Consider the following 14534-nt stretch of genomic DNA (forward strand, 5'->3'; position numbering starts at 1 on the left):
TCGGATCGGGTACGTTGAAATTTTTGAAAAGTCCCGATCCGTATCCGTTCCGAAAACCCGAATTTTTTTCCGGATTCCCGATCCGAAATCTTAAAATCGGATCGGATATCCGAAATTTCGGATCGGCGGATTTTCGGATCGGATATTTCGGATCGGATATTTTTCCACACCCCTACTGTTTACTTGTTTCGATCTCTTCATAACTCAATTGCTATATAGTCCTTAATTAGATTATATTGTAGTTAATACTAAATAAAAACATCTACATGATTGAGTATTTGAAAAGTTCCACCTTTGAATACATGTGTAGGCAAATGGCTAAGGTTGTTGGAGTGTGGGCTCTTGTAAAATTAAAGTTGAGAATGAATAGAGTGCAAGCAAGTGTTAAGTGTATGGAGGATGGTGTGGTGCGTATAGAGAGAGGAGAGAGAAGGGTTATTGCTTCTTGGCCATTCAATCCTCCTAAATGGATGAGTTTCTGTTAAATTAGGTTCAATTTTTAGTCATCCTTTTCATTCATCACAATAAAGTATTTATACATTTTACGGACAAGAGTTCTAACACATATGATATTTCTAATCATATACATATAATATTTTAATTTAGAGTTCTAACATCTCCCTCGAGTGGGAGCGTGTAAATTGTGAACACCTGATTTGGACAAAAAAAATTCAAACTTAGTCTTACCAAGTGCTTTAGTAAAAATATCTGCCAACTGAAATTTAGTATAAACATAAGACGGAATTACTAATTCTTCAGTCACAATATCACCAACAAAATGACAGTCAACCTCAATATGTTTAGTACGTTTATGAAACACTGGATTCTTGGTAATATATAACGCAGATTGACTATCACAATATAATCTCATCCTTGCAATATGTTGAACTCCAAGATCATCTAGTAGCTGCTTTAACCCCTTTAATTCCCTACAGTGTCTCGAACCACTCTCAGAGCAGCCTCGCAATGAACGACTTTAGGAGCTTGCATAAATTGTGACAAAATATGAACATAATATGTCAGATTAGGTCTAGTAATAGCAAGGTAAATCAACCTGCCCATCAATCTGTGATATTTATCTACATCATCAAACAAAGGACCATCAGCCAAAGCGAGCTGTTGGTACTGCTCCATAGGAAACTCGGATGGCTTGGCCCCCAATAAATCGGCCTTAGACATTGATATCCAAGGCATATTTGCGTTGACTCATAAAAATTCCATGCGGCCCCCTGATAATTTCAAAGCTTAGGAAATATTTCAAAGCACCTAAATCTTTCATTTTAAAACATTTGCCAAGGTAAGCTTTGAAGTTCGGTAAAGCTTCCTGATCATTCCCTGCAATAATCATATCATCCATATAGATAAGAACATTCAGCTGAACATTTCTACTGTTCAAAGTAAACAAGAATAGTCAGAATAAGACTGCTTAAACCCATATGCTTTCAAATCAGAGACTAATTTGGCAAACCAACACCAAGGCGCCTGCTTCAAACCATACAATGATTTCTTCATCTTGCACACCAGATTAGTATTTCCTCCATGAAAACCAGGAGGAATTTCCATATACACTTCTTCCTCCAAATTACCATGTAAAAATGCATTATGGAATCCATCTGATGAATATCCTATTTTTTCACCGCTGCAATAACCATGAAAGTACAAATTGTTGTTGTTGTAGCCTAAAAAATCAACGGCTACTGTGCTGCCACGTGGCCCCATCGGAGCCCTACATGTGGCATGCATGCAGAAAGGTAAAAGTACAAAGGGCTTGGAAGTGTCAGGCCTACAAGGACATTTCTCTGAAGGAAGTGTACTAGAGGCCCCTCTTCTGGCCCCAAAAATCGTACTTAGGCCCAGTAAAAATGATCTACACCTTTTTATGAAAGTGAGGTGTGCTGACCAATCAATTACTGCCACGTGTCCCGCTATTTTGATTTGCCAATCAGATGCTCCCAAATTAGGGTGACATCAAGGCACAGCAGTCATTTCAAACAGTATAAATAGTCCTTGATTTCAGGGTGAAAGGTGCGTTTTTTCAGAGCATTGTACTGTTACTCTGCCATAAATTCTTCTCTCTCTCTCTCTACTTTCTCTCTCTAAAAGTTCCTTTACATCCCTGATATCTGACTTAAGCATCGGAGGGGGAAATACCACCCAAACCTCCAGGGTGGGTCCCTTTTTTGCAGGTTGCTGGTCAGGAGTTAGCATTGGGATTTGAACCAATCATTGTTGCACAAGTCTCCAGTTCTAAGAACCTATCTTTGGGAGTTGTGATATTAATTGCTAGTTTTACACTACATAACAGTTGTCATTTTTGCTAAAGGGGAAAATGTTTCATTACAATCAATGCCTTCCACCTAATGATGACCAAATATAACTAATTTGGCCTTCAACCGCTGTAATTTTCCCTACTCATCATATTTTTTAGTATAAACCCACTTACTCCCCAAGGCCTTCTTGCCTAGAGGAAGAGGTTGCAATTCTCATGTACCTTGATCCTCTAGGGCTTTTATCTTACGTCCCATGACTTTAGGCCACCCTTCATGCTTCATAGCTTCTTTAAATGACTTTGGAGGGTGCCCTGCAGTTATGGCTACAAGAAATCTGCGATGTTTATCAGAAAACTTTTCACAACTAACATAATGTGTAATAGGATAGGAAGTACTTGAGGACGATGCTGAAATAGGTGTCTGAGTTGATGGACTTTTCTTTTTCTCTACAATATGAGTCACATAATCCTGCAACTTTTTATTTGAGATTTTGATGTATTTTCCTCGGCCCAAATGTTATCCATCATCCTCCCTTCACCCTCCCTACGCACCAACATCCATGGCCACACCTGCAGGGCTCGGTGCGCCAACATCTAACACACGTGGCTCAGCTTCCCTAGCTGGTGCCACCTCGACGTGTGGCTTGACCTCTTGAGCTGGCGCCACCTGCACTTCACCTCCTACATTAAGTCCTCCTTCAACATCAACGGGAGCTTCGAAGCAATATGTTGCCTAATTAGACCGTGAATTGCAAATGTCTGGAAGAGCTCTGTTGCAATTTCACGAGGCAATCCACATTGATGTAATGAAAGTGAAGGGCCTACGACAATGACGGAACGGCCAGAATAATCGACCCGTTTACCAAGTAAAGTTTCACGAAATCTTCCCTCTTTACCTTCAATTACATTGGAAAATGAATCACAAAATTCATCCACTCCTGCTTGTCCCCCAACAACCAACTCCAGGTTAAGACACACCAAAAGGAAATTTATTTTCGTGAAACATCACATCACGGGAAACAAAGTATTGTTTGGTCTCTAAATCATATAATTTCATCCTTTCTGAGTATAAGAATGACCAACAAAAACACATCGACGACTTCTACTGGCAAACTTATCTCCGCCATGAGAAATATTATAGGCATAACACGAACACCCAAAAATATTTATATCCATCATTGTTGGGGCTTACCAAACAAACACTCATAAGGAGTTTTATAATCAAGGACAACATATATATAGAGTTCGGTTTATTAAATGACAAGCTGCCTACACACAATCCCCCCGAAATTTTAAAGGTAGATCGATGAGCCTGAAATCTCAAGGTACGTGCCACATTTAAAATATGTTGATGTTTCCTTTCAACCATCCCATTACGTTGCGGAGTTTTAACACAAGAAGTTTCATAAATAATCCCCTGTTGCACAAAGTATGGTTTCAGGCAATTAAATTCAGTTCCATTATCATCGCGCACACATTTGATTTTTTGTGAAATTGGCGATCAATCAAACCCCAAAATTCATAAATATAGTCTCAACTTCCAATTTATAAATACGTTCAAACAGTGCCAGAAAAATCATCCACTATATATAGTTAAAAAATATGAAGCACCACAACTTGACATAGTTCGATATGGCCTCCATAGATTACAATGAATTAACTCAAAAATCTATTAGCTCTACTATTACTCTTAGGAAAACTAGTTCTAGGTTGATGGGCATGAAAACAAACATTATTGCAACTACTAACACTAGAAGGACTCACACAGGTTAAATGATGTAAAACTTTCTCCGCAGGGTGACCCAAACATTTATGCCAAACAACAACAGAAGCCATGCCATCAACAAACATGATTTTTACCTTTGGAATACCCCGATAAAAGAAAAGTCCATTTTCTTATTCATCCGCTCCAATCAACGTCCTCATTCTGCATTCCTGTAAGACATACACATAATGTTTTAGTGAATTGGACAATACAATTTGTATAATCCAACAATTGTAGAATAGAAATCAAGTTACAATCAAGATTAGAGACAAATAGAACATTAGTAATTTTCAAATTTCGGGGGAAAAACATCTCACTCGTGTGTAGCCTCTACAGAGCTATCATTAGGCAATCCAACTTGACAACCATTAATTCTCCGCACATCATATAAATGTGAGAAAGTGTTTGTGACATGATCAGTGGCACCCGTGTCTAGAATCCACAAAGATCTTTCATTCAATCGATCTTTGGGTTTGTTAGAAAGAGTTAATAAATCCAAAAGATTTTGCCATGGTTCAGTAGTAATGCCTACTAAACCTGCAGACATAACATCACGAGGCGGCGGAGAAGCAACTCCACCACCCCACGCGCGCCGCATGGACCAGCAGCGCAGCGTTGGTGTGGCTCGTGCGTGTCATCGTGGCACCACCGGCGCCGCTACTCAAAGAATTTATTATTGTGAGTAAAAATTTAGATACGTACTTCCTCCGTTTTTAAGCTATACTCACTATTCTTTTCTGTCCGTTTCTTTAAAGTTCTACACATAACGTTTTAATTTAATTATCCTTGACCCACACTAATCTCTTACATGCTCTTTACCCCCTTAAAATATAATAAACTTGAACTCTCTCTCCTCACGTAAAAAAGTAAACAAACCAAGTGGGTTCACTTTTTACACTTTTTCTAAATTGCTTTAAAAGTGAATATCTATAGTAAGCGAGTAGAACTTTAAAAAACAGAAGGAGTATATGTCATATGCATTTAACTTTACCTTTATAAAATAGGAATATTATTGTTGGCTTAATTATAGATAATCAAGGAGTCACATTTACTCTTCAAGTGATTTAAAAAAAAATACTTTTACTAATTAAAATTGATTCAATCGATTGTATTGATTTTTTTTTATTATGAGACTGATTATTATTACTATTATATATATATATATATATATATATATATATATATATATATATATATATATATATATATATATATATATATATATATATGGGCAAGATCACATGAGAATGCTTCTTACATGAGAAATGAGAATGAATCTCAACCACACGATTGGATTAGAGTTACAACACTTGTTCATTAGAGTTATACCCACCTAAAAAAATTTAGAGCCAAAAAACAGTTTGAATTTTGAATTTTTGTTTCTAATATACTTTTTTTAGAGTTACATCACTTATTCATAAGAGATATATCGAATAAACTTCTTTCTCATTTCTCATGTAAGTATGCATTCTCATATGAACTCACTTCTACATATCAGTTCGATCGCATGAGAATGCTCCTTACATCAGAAATGAGAATGAAGTTGAACCACACGATTGGATTAGAGTTACAATACTTGTTCATAGAGTTATACCCCCCTAAAAAATTTTGAGCCCAAATTTTTTTTTTTGAATTTTTTTCTTCTAACATTTTTTTTTGGAGTTACATCACTTTTTCATTAGAGTTACATCACTTATTCATAAGAATTAGAGCGCGTAAATTCATTCTCATTTCTCATGTAAGTATCTATTTATATTATATATATATATATATATATATATATATATATATATATATATATATATATATATATATATATATAATATATATATATATATATATATATATATATATATATATATATATATATATATATATATATAGGGGTATGTAAGATCACGTGAGAATGCTCTTTACATGAGAAATGAGAATGAATCTCAACCACATGATTGGATTAGAGTTACAACACTTGTTCATCAGAGTTATACCCCTAAAAAATTTTGAGCCTAATTTTTTTTCTAATATTCTTTTTTTTGGAGTTACTTCACTTTTGCATTAGCTAGAGTTACATCACTTATTCATAAGAGTTATATCTCGTAAAATTCATTCTCATTTCTCATATATATATATATATATATATATATATATTGCCAATTGAAATAACAAATTAGTCCTTAACAATGCCATCATTTAGTTACTTTTAATTTGTTTCAATGTACTCTATATACTAGCAACATCATTTAATTTAATTATAAATAAACAATTTAAAGAGAGATAATACAGTCTTAATTCTTATGTTTTGCCACTTGAAACGTTCTTTCAATAGTCATGTCAACTTCATACAATTTCAAAAATTATAAATATAAAGACTCGAACATGTAACTTTAGGTATGGATAAAAGAGACTTTTACCAAACGACTACTACACTATTATAACTTATAATAATAATAGAGATATTATTAGCGTTTAATAGTAATATTGTGTTTAGGTTACAATCATTTGAACTAGTCTTGTATGCACGCGATGCGTGCGAAAACAAGCAAAGGTCAATTGCGTAATAATATATACGAAAAATTATTCATAAAGTTCATTATATATTTTTTTCTGTTTTTTGAAAACCAATAAATCAAGGATGATGTAAATATCTTGTTAATTAAGGGTATAATGGTAGAAGATGGTGATTTTGTATTTTATTATTTAAAGGTATAAAAGGGCTTACCATTTTTTATGTCTCCCTCCTCTTCCTTATATTTTTTTTTTTTTTTTTTTCTTTTAGCCAGAAAGAAAACTAGGGAGGGGTCCAGAGGACAGGCCACCCTAAAGCATCCTTACGGATGATTGTGGAAAAAGTAGCATTTTGTGACTCAAACCAATAACAAAGATTTGCCCAAGAGTGACCTTGATTAGCCATCCAGTCAGCTGCCATATTGCTTCACGAAACACATGCTGAATTTCATAAGAGTCAAAATTATTCAATTCTTTTTCAGCATCACCAATTAAATTATCAATTGACCACGGAATTTTCCAAATATGCTTAATAGCCTGAATAACCGACATATTATCTCCTTCAATAATAACATTTTTGCAACCTAAAAACAAAGCACCCCGAATACCTTCTCGAAGACCCCAAGCTTCTGCCACTAGCACAGAGTGAACAGGAGCAATTCGACTAGCACCACTCAGCAGAAGATTACCTAAAGAATCCCTAATTACAAACCCATACGCAGTACTACCGTCATTAACCTTTGAACCATCAAAATTAATTTTAACATAATCAGTTGGTGGTAAAACCCAACTAACATTTTTCCTATGAGCTTTCCCCCCTGAAGCCAAGTTAGCTAAAGGCATAGAATTACAGACTAGATTTACCCCCTGAGTAGCCTGGTCCCAATTTTTAATAAATGTTCCAATCATATGAGCTAAAGCACTAGGCGAAATAGAGTGTTGCCTAAAAATAATATTATTCCTAGCATACCAAATAAACCACCAAACAATAGAAATAAAGCTGATTGCCTTCATAGAAAGCACTCGTTTTAAATTACAAACATAACGATAAAGCAAGAGGAACTCACCATAATGGGCATCTCTGAATGAGAAGGGATCCCCGAAGTCAGAGCAAAAACATCTTGACTATAGGGCAGGAAAAGAAAAGATGACACGCATCCTCCGCATGATAATTACAAAACACACATTCTAGAGGAAGAAAAACATGACTAATCTCCAATCTTTTTTTGTCGGAAGACCATTCTGACAGATTTTCCAAAGAAAAAACTTAATTTTAGGGGGGATATCCACTGACCAAATCCAGTCATAAGTAACCCGTCTAGATCTATCATCTTTCAAACCTTGAAGAAGAAGCGCACCAGACTTAACTGAATATTCACCATGAGCTGTTAAGCCCCAGATTACCTTATCCTCAACGATATTAGTAGGGAGAAAAATACTACTTATGTCATTAACCACATTTGTGGGGACAAAATGTGATAAAAGATCATGATTCCAACTTCCATTTTCAGAAATAAAGAAGCTAACTTTGATAGACTCAAAACCTTGCCGTATCAGAAACTTCGCACTAATGGGCGTATCATAAACCCAATTGTCATTCCAGAAAGAAATAGCCTTACCATTACCAACATCCAGCGAAGACCTCTCCTAAACGGAGCCCTAAGAGCCATAAGCTTACGCCATTGCCAAGAGACATTTGCCTTTGGTTTATAGAAAACAGAGTGTCTTGCTTTAAATATTTCTGTGTAACCAATCTTACCCATAAATTAGAAGGCATACTAATCAATTTCCAAAGTAGTTTAGTTGTAAAGCTTGGTTGTTAACTTTAGCTTTCCTTAACCCTAGACCACCCATTTGCTTAGGCAGACAAACCTTATCCCATCCTATCAAGTTAGGGGCTTTAGACTCAGGGCTCTTATTCCATAAAAAATTTCTATATGATCTATCCAAGGAAGAAAGAATATGGGGAGGTAACGAGAAGCTCTGCATCTGAAAGCTTGCCTTTGCCGCAAGATTAGATTGAATCAAAACTGTTCTACCAGCCTGAGAAAGAGAGTTAGCACGCCACTTGGTTAACTGGGCAGAAACCCGTTCTTGAATCAAAGAAAATGAAGCATTGGTAATCTTACCACTAACTAGCGGACAACCTAAATAATTCCCTAAGGAATTTGAATTGGACATATGAAGCACTCCACTAAAGACCGAAATTAATTCCTCCGGAGTATTAGAAGTGCATTGAAAAGCTGATTTATGAAAATTTACTAACTGTCCCGACATGAGACAATATTTATCAAGAATAGATTTAATAGCACTACAACTCTCAAGTTTAGCTTTTGCAAAAATCATTGTATCATCTGCAAAAGTAAGAAACGGAATATTACACCTAGAATGACCCAGAGTGACTCCAATTAATTTAGGAGGTTGAATGCTAGCTTGAAACAAAAGTCTTGCCAGCATTTCCGCACATAAAATGAATAAATACGGAGATAAAGGATCTCCTTGGCGAATACCCCTGGAAGGGTAAAAAACTTCTCCCGGAATGCCATTAACTAACACAGAAAATGAAACAGTCGAAATACATTGATCTACCCAACTTACCCATTTTTCACTAAACCCCAGCTTCCTCAAACAAGCCAACACATAATTCCATTCTAACCTATCGTATGCTTTTTCCATATCTAATTTTATGGCCACCCATCCTACCCTTCCTTTTTTCCTAGTAAAAGAGTGGAAAACTTCATGAGCTAGAAGAATATTATCCTGAATCAATCTTTCTGGGACAAAAGCACCCTGCAGTGGATGGATTATTTTTCCTAGAACTGCTTTCAATCTATTAGCCATGATTTTCGAAATGATTTTATACATAGTGGAACAAAGGCTAATAGGCCTAAAGTGATTAGGATTTTCGGGGTTATCAACCTTAGGAATAAGCGTGATAAAAGTATGATTTACCTCTTTAAGAAGTCGACTCGAGTGGAAGAAGGCCGAAACTGCCCTAAAAATGAGTTACCTACTAGCGTCCAGTACTTTTGATAGAAAAAAGGGGTGAACCCATCAGGGCCAGGCGCTTTATCAGGAGCAAGTCAAAAACAGCATTCTTAACTTCTTCCAACGTAACAGACGCACATAAAAGCTCATTATCCTCCTCAGATATAATTGGGGATAACAACTCTAGATCGATCTCTGGAACAAGCCTACAACTTGCATTAGATTCGAATCTAGACTTAAAAGCAGAGGTGAAACACTCTTCAATATCTTTAGGATGAGCGAGAGAAGTATTTGAAGCATTCTTAATAGACGAAATGATATTACGGTTTCGCCTAATCGAAGCACAGGAATGATAGTATTTGGTGTTAGCGTCACCTAGCTTTAGCTGATTCGATTTGGCACGAATTTTCCAGTACATATCTTGAAATTCAAGAAGCTTACTATGTTTAGCTAGCAGTAAAAATTGACGATTACTCAAGTCGGGATTAACACCTTGTTCTTCTATACAGGATTGTAACAGACCAAGCTTTAGTTGACTGAACGCAATTGCGATTTATATTTCCAAATCTTGTAGTGACCCATTTCTTAGAAAGAGATTTTAATAGCTTACATTTTTGAACTACACAAAACATATTAGAGCCTTGAAATTTGTGGCACCAAGCTTTTTTAATAATAATATCAAAGTCTTTACGGGTGGTCCATAATTTATCAAACCGAAAAGGAGGAAATTTCAGATTTCTTCTGCTTTGAAGTTCAACCGAAATTGGGCAGTGGTCTGACGAGGTAAATGCATGGTGTTTAACTTGGGCATTAGGAAACATACTTAACCAATCTAAACTAACTACACCTTTATCAAGTTGTTCAAAAATATTCGAAACACTATCTCGAGACTTTCGCCAAGTAAATCTATGGCCATTACAGGGAAGTTCATAGCAGTCAATATTAGCAAAAAAATGATTCATGCATGCAAGTCGAGAGAAGCTAAACACTGCACCACCTTTTTTGTCCAAATGAGAACTTAACTCATTGAAATCCCCCATTAGAAGATAGGGTCCAGAAATTGTTGAATGAACGCAATTAATTCTTCCCAAAAAGCAAATTTTAGATGATAATTTGGCGGTGCATAAATAAAAATCAAAGTAAAAGAGAAGTTTAATTCTAATAAGTTTATATTACAAGACCAAAATCTATCATATTTTTTAATAGCTGAAAGTCCAAAAGGATTACAAGAAGGGACTTTCCAAAATATCCACATCCCACCTGCTAAACCAAAGGAAGGAATAAGATAATCAGAATGAGTGAAACCACACCTTCTAACACAACCATCTGTAGGAGGCGTAGAAAGTTTGGTTTCACACAGCATCATAATAGTAACATTATTATTCTTGCAAAAAGCTTTAACTTCCTCCAAAACTAAAGGCCTCCTAGCCCCACGAATGTTCCAACTACTTATTAACATAATTAACAGGTGGATAAAAGAACAAGATCTACTGTTTGTTCCTCTTCAGATCAGAACATGCTGAATCTGCTTCTACCATACCTTTTCTTCTCTTCGCAGAACTAGAAGATGAGAGGTGCTCAGACTGACTAGCCCCTTCAACCCCCAAATGCTCAATATGCTTAACTATAGAGTGATCAGAATAGATGGAATGGAAAGAGTTTTCAGGCTGAGAAATATACTCATCATCAACATCAGCATCAACCATTTCATCCATAAGATACGTATCATCATCATCAACATCAGACTGATCAGGCATATCAGCAGAAAAAAATTCCTTACCATCATTCTCATGAAACGGGTCAGCAGGAAGCATAGTATCAGCAAACAATTCTGAAGGGTAGACAACTCTCAGAGGGACCGGGAGAGTAACCCATCAAAATCAGCAGCAGCAGGAGGGAGGGGCAATAGAACAGGCTCTCCCTGAGGCACAGAAGAGTGCACAACCAGGGGAGAAATAGCACTCACTTCAGCTGCAAGAGAAGATGGAGGGAGCACAGCAAAATTCGTTGATTCATCATCAGAGGACAGAACATCTACCACCTCATCAACAACCACTTTCTTACCTTTATCTTTCGTAACAGCAGGAGAAAGCATAGCTTTCTTAGGAAACTGAACAGGAGGTTCATTGATTGAAATACCTTTAGCAACATTCTTATTAACAGAACCAGCAAAGACTTTAGAAGGATACTTCTTAGAACCAGCAGAGAAAGAATTACCAGAAGGGCCCAACCGTGGCCTTGATACATGCCTAGGCCTAGCCTCCACCACATTAGCTGGCTCAGCAGTGGTAGGAGGCTTTGCTTGCCTATTAGCATTACTCAAGAATTCGGCTAACCATTTCTTCTTAGGGTTTTGCAACAACAAAACCTTTCTTTCAGACTTAGGACGAGAGAGCACAGCACAGAAGTCAATAACATGATCATCATTACCACAAAAGCTACAGCCAACAGAAAAATCCTCATACCATATTAAATACCCGCTTTCAACCCCACCAGCACGTTTGATTTCTGCATACTCAATCAAAGGAGCAGTGATATCAACCCTAATACATGCACGAGCAAACCTAATCTTGTGTCTTAACATAGACCTAGAATCAAGCTTAATCAAGGAGCCAACAAAGTTTGCAGCAAGCAAATTAGCAATAGATTCAAAGTTTAACAACTCAGTTGGGAACCTAGGGATTCTAACCCACAAGTCTACCCACTTTATTTCCTCCACAAACGGATCAAAATGAGCCTTCCAAGGATAAATCACAAATAGTTCCCCCATAACATGCCACGGCCTTTCAGACCAAACTAAAAACAAATCACCAGGATTAGCAAACCTAATTAAGACCCAATGATTCCCCATATCAAGATACTCAACATCACCCTTACAGAAGCTCCAATCAGCCCTAGTCCTTGAGATAATAGTTCTCAAGTCCACAGGCTCACCTAACATTTTACCAACAAGACAAGATTGCGAGAGATCATCAATATCTCGCTGAACTTGAGGAAGATCATCCAAAATGATCGCCTCAGGAAAAGAGGGGGGACCAGGAGGATCAAAACAAACATCTTGCAACACATTCTTACCAGAGTTTTCACCAGATTCTAACACTTTAGGGCTAATACTAACACCAGCACCAGAAAACTCAGAACCAGAATTTTTGATCAGAACATCTTTAAAAGATGACTCTAACGACATATTGAAACAAACAACCAAGTAACAGCACAAGAGAAGTAATGAGGGAAACAATTTAGAGAGACAAGAAATTATATGTGAAAGATAGCAGAGAAAGTAGTTATACCATTTTACCTGAACTGAAGCCAATTTATAGAAGAGATACCACACACACAAACCTTTCGCAAAAAACCACAAATGAATCCTATCAGAGAAACCTCTAATCGCATTAAATGCAATGACTGAAATAATGGATAAAGCTCCAAGAACAGCACGCCAAGTAACAAAGAAATAGGTTACCCATAGCGAAATGATTACAGTAAACCAAAAAAATTTAAGAAGACACTCTCTCACTATGTGGATTAAATGACCCATCACTTTCCAGCCCCGAAAAACCCTAGCTTTAAGATGAAATTTGTACTTGATACTAATAAATTGAATCCACCTCATCCAGATTAACAGAAGATGGAAGATTTTCGAACACTCTAGCAGAACCTTAACTCCAGATCTACACGCATAGGCCTGCAAATCTTGAAAGATTAACTTAGCAGACCTACAAATAGGGTGGCTTAACTCACAATAATGACAGAAGAGAGGGAGCAGATTAGCGAGGAATTTGGGCAAACCAAACCCTACAATTAAGCTTAATAGCAGAACTTGAGTGTTTAAGAAGCATTGATAACTAAGAAATTTGGCGAAAATCAAGTGCAATTGAATTGGGGATTTTTTGCTTTGAGCTAGGGTTTTTCGGACTAGGTATTGAGAGAAGAGGGGATTTTGACTTATCTCTCTAACTTTCTCTCTCATCTTTTTTTTAGTCTATGATTTTATTGGTTGATCCCTCCTCTTCCTTATATAATAGAGATATTTTTTTTTCTTTCACCCTGAATATATATTCCTACAAACACCAAATTAACATCATATACAAATCAATTATATATAAGACACATAATAACATATACAAGACATCAATCGGACCATATACAAAAACGTGCGATCAGAATTATGAAAAGGTCCATCGGCAATCCAACCATTCTACTAAAATGAGAGAGATGCACTATTCGATAATATACGGACAAGTTTTTTCTCTATATGTTTGGACACTTACGAAAAACCAACAAAAAGTTCGTGTCTTTGAAATGACAATGTGACATTATTCAACAAACCCTTGATCAACTTCAATTCGTATCACCATCACGTACTTCCTTGTCGTATATTAGCTTGTTTAGACATATCGCAACGTAAATCATGCTTTTGAGATTGATTAGTAGAATGGTTTGTCCATAAAAAGGTAAATAATTTTTGAACAAACTCCATTTAGAGATCATAGTGGCAATAAATTCTATGTTTTGTAGCTAAGATAATAGGGCAATAGTTGACACTCGCATGATAATTTAGAAAAAGTTTCCCTTCACACTTTGTTTATGAATTATGTCTCTATCATCCTTTTTTTTAGAGGTACAAGGATAATTTGGGTTTATCTTATCTCAAAGTCTAAGTTAAGATCAAATTAACAAACTCAAACCTCCTTCTCTCGTCCTCAATTGTCGAATTTGTTTGTATTATCTTTCTTGTGCTATCGGTATTATTATAAAACAATGAGATCTATACTCGATCAAAAACATCTACCACGCAATTATCTCATTATACAATTAGCAATTACATAAAACTAACCTAATAATGGTACAAGAATAATATAAATTATTTTTAGAAATTTATTCACACCACTTTTTCTTTTCTCAGTTTATTTAGTGCATAGAGAGCTATGTGATCTACCAGTATAAAGTTTTGAAGTTAAAGAGACTTGATCTAATTCCAAATTTTAATTACCAAATAAATACGTA

The sequence above is a fragment of the Beta vulgaris genome, chromosome 1 (assembly GCF_026745355.1).
Source record: "Beta vulgaris subsp. vulgaris cultivar EL10 chromosome 1, EL10.2, whole genome shotgun sequence".
NCBI lineage: Eukaryota > Viridiplantae > Streptophyta > Magnoliopsida > Caryophyllales > Amaranthaceae > Beta > Beta vulgaris.